Genomic DNA, 2,500 nt, shown 5'->3' on the forward strand with positions numbered 1-2,500 from the left:
ACAGCATTTGGAATATTTGCCTTACCAAATTTAAACATTAAAATCTTATCGCCGCGGGAAATTTTTACGAGAACATTTCCATAGTTGGGCTTGGAAGCCGCCTTCAGGAAGAGTATCTATTTACTAATATTGGTCAACATTATCGTTATTTACCTTGTCAAATTGCTTTAGATTCTCTTGCCCAAAGTTCAGTTTCGCTATGAAAGACCAACATTTTCTTGGTCAATTTATGACATGCGGTTTTCGAAATGCAGGAGTTTGTCTGCGGTCAGCACTCATGGCCATCCCTCAAACTGACATTTCCCTTCTATTCAACTTACACGACGTACAATCTACTTTAGACCTCAAATCTACTTCAACGACACAAACATTTTAAACAAGCAGAGAAGATTCACAATAGGCGAGGCAAAGAGTTGCACCCGGATCGATGGCCACTAGAGTAACGAGACAAGCTCCCGGAAAGTCGAATTTTTTAGAGTATTGACATAGTGGTACCCAGCAAAACAATTGAACGCTAACCGTCTTCAAAGGGGTTTTTAGACCTAAATACCGTAGATCAGCGCGGCTTTAGCTTAGAAACGCTATTTCTTGTTGAACTAAAGCTCCAATTCTGCATGTTTTCATTCTCTTTACAGAGGTAACCTTGTCGCAATAAGATGGGATACTAGGTCGTGTAATTGTTACGAAATGTCCAATGTCATTTTGATGGATGACCATGAGTGTTGACTGTCTGCAAGCCTTTCCTTCTTGTCTCGCCCCACTTTTCGCGCGGCCAACACATTAAAAGTCTTCCATATCCCCCCACGGAAACGCTTGCTACGCAGGCTAATGGCTCAGTTGCAAGGAAGGGAACAATTCCCACCCTGGCCAGAGTTTTTCTCTGTCCTTATGTGGGCCCATTTCCATGAGTAGGGCTAACGCTCACACTACACTCTAATAGTTAAGTCTAATGGCTCAGTTGGTTGAGTATCGGACTTCCACGCGTGAAGGCTCGAACCACCGCCAGACCAACACTCGGTTATTAGAGTAACTGAGGAGAAAGCGCTACCGTCGTAATGACATCTGCAAATGGTTATACTTTCTAGGACGACAAACCGTAGGCCCTGTCTCAGAACTCTTCTTCACAACCCTCTGGGACAAAAAAGAATCCACACACTATTCGCAAAGAGTAGGGCATGGAGTTACCGGCGTTGTGGTCTGTCCTTTAAAGAATATCATGGCTGGTAGAGTAAATTTTTGGAAATATGACATGTAGCTACTCTAAACTCCGACCGTAAAGAAAGAGATGATGATGATGAAACCATCACAACAGCAAGATGAAAAGAAAGACTGAAAGACAATAACGTGCCCACATTCTGAAAGATTTTGCATCATGGTTGAGATCATCTATGTGTAAAACAATCAAGGTAACAAAGGCTTGGCATTAAACTGTAAACAACAGGCAAAAGAAACATTCCGGCTCAGGTGAGCTCAAAAAAAAAAAAAGATAATCTGGTACTTGTCAATGTCTTGACAGATGGTTTAGTAGGCAGAATGAAAATCAGGAACCATCACACCAAAAATGTCAATTATCCACACCGGACAAGGTGTCTTTAACTGCTCTGTTTACGCTGTTGTCAACGTCATTACCTTCCAAATTAACTGTTGGAAGATAATGTGAAGTGCTATTTTCTACCCATGCAAACCACGTGAGCGTTAGCCCTACCAATGGAATTGGGCCCACACCCGGGGGCCCACACAAGGACAGAGAAAATGTCTGACCAGGGTGGGAATTGAACCCACGACCTTCGGGTTAGATCACCGCTGCTCTACCGACTGAGCTACAAGGTCAGACAGGACCCAACTAGTGGTCTAATGCAATTCCTGCATTTTGATTGGCTATGCTACTAGAGAACTATTATTAACAGTCCTCAAGTAGCGAAAAGACTTCAAAAGCGTTATGCTTTCTTTCGTTTTATTCTCAAATAAATATTTCTTTAACTTGCATTTGCTAACTTTAAGTTTATTATTGCCTTTTCTGTCCGACTAGTTGGGTGATACTAAAACAATTAGTTCGCCCTCAAGGGCCATGGGTCAATAGCCCATTCGGCTTCGCCTCATGGGCTATTGACCCGTAGCCCTTGTGGGCTACGGGTCCAATAGTTAGTTCTGTTGAAATATAAGTGCCACACGGCCAACGTTTGCAAAAACAATTACCTTACCTCAGTGTCATACTTTCAATTGCCCTTCATCCTGCAAAGACAGCAAAAATAGTTTCATAACAGCCAGAGGTTACATGTATGTTTTATGCAGATTTTGTGTATAAAAATCAGTGGATTGGGATTGCAATCAAAGTGTCAAAATCACAGTGTCTTAAAAATTTCACTGAAGGATAAACCCTTGCCAAAGACAACATAGTCCACAAACTATGAGCAAAAGCAAAATCATGCAAGGTTCAGTTGTTCCGTGCTAGCAGATGCCTCTTTTCCTTTGCATTCACTGGGCTGACGAATATGGGAAA

The 2,500-nt window shown here is 42.1% G+C and overlaps 1 protein-coding gene and 1 long non-coding RNA gene across 7 annotated transcripts in view; one reads left to right on the forward strand and one right to left on the reverse strand.

Moving 5' to 3' along the window:
- LOC138016110 (uncharacterized) overlaps positions 1–2,500 on the forward strand; it is a 191,567-nt gene that overhangs the window by 17,619 nt on the left and 171,448 nt on the right. The gene's annotated exons all lie outside the window — the stretch shown is intronic.
- Positions 1–2,500, reverse strand: part of LOC138016168 (uncharacterized) — a 28,108-nt gene that overhangs the window by 9,597 nt on the left and 16,011 nt on the right. For 5 of the 6 annotated variants that reach the window (XR_011125746.1, XR_011125747.1, XR_011125745.1 and 2 more), the window contains one exon: positions 2,202–2,232. This is a non-coding gene — a long non-coding RNA (uncharacterized lncRNA). Of the gene's footprint in view, positions 1–153; positions 198–2,201; positions 2,233–2,500 lie in introns of all 6 variants that reach the window. The other variant, XR_011125749.1, reaches the window with a different exon arrangement.

The sequence above is a fragment of the Montipora capricornis genome, chromosome 9, assembly GCF_036669925.1.
Source record: "Montipora capricornis isolate CH-2021 chromosome 9, ASM3666992v2, whole genome shotgun sequence".
Lineage (NCBI taxonomy): Eukaryota > Metazoa > Cnidaria > Anthozoa > Scleractinia > Acroporidae > Montipora > Montipora capricornis.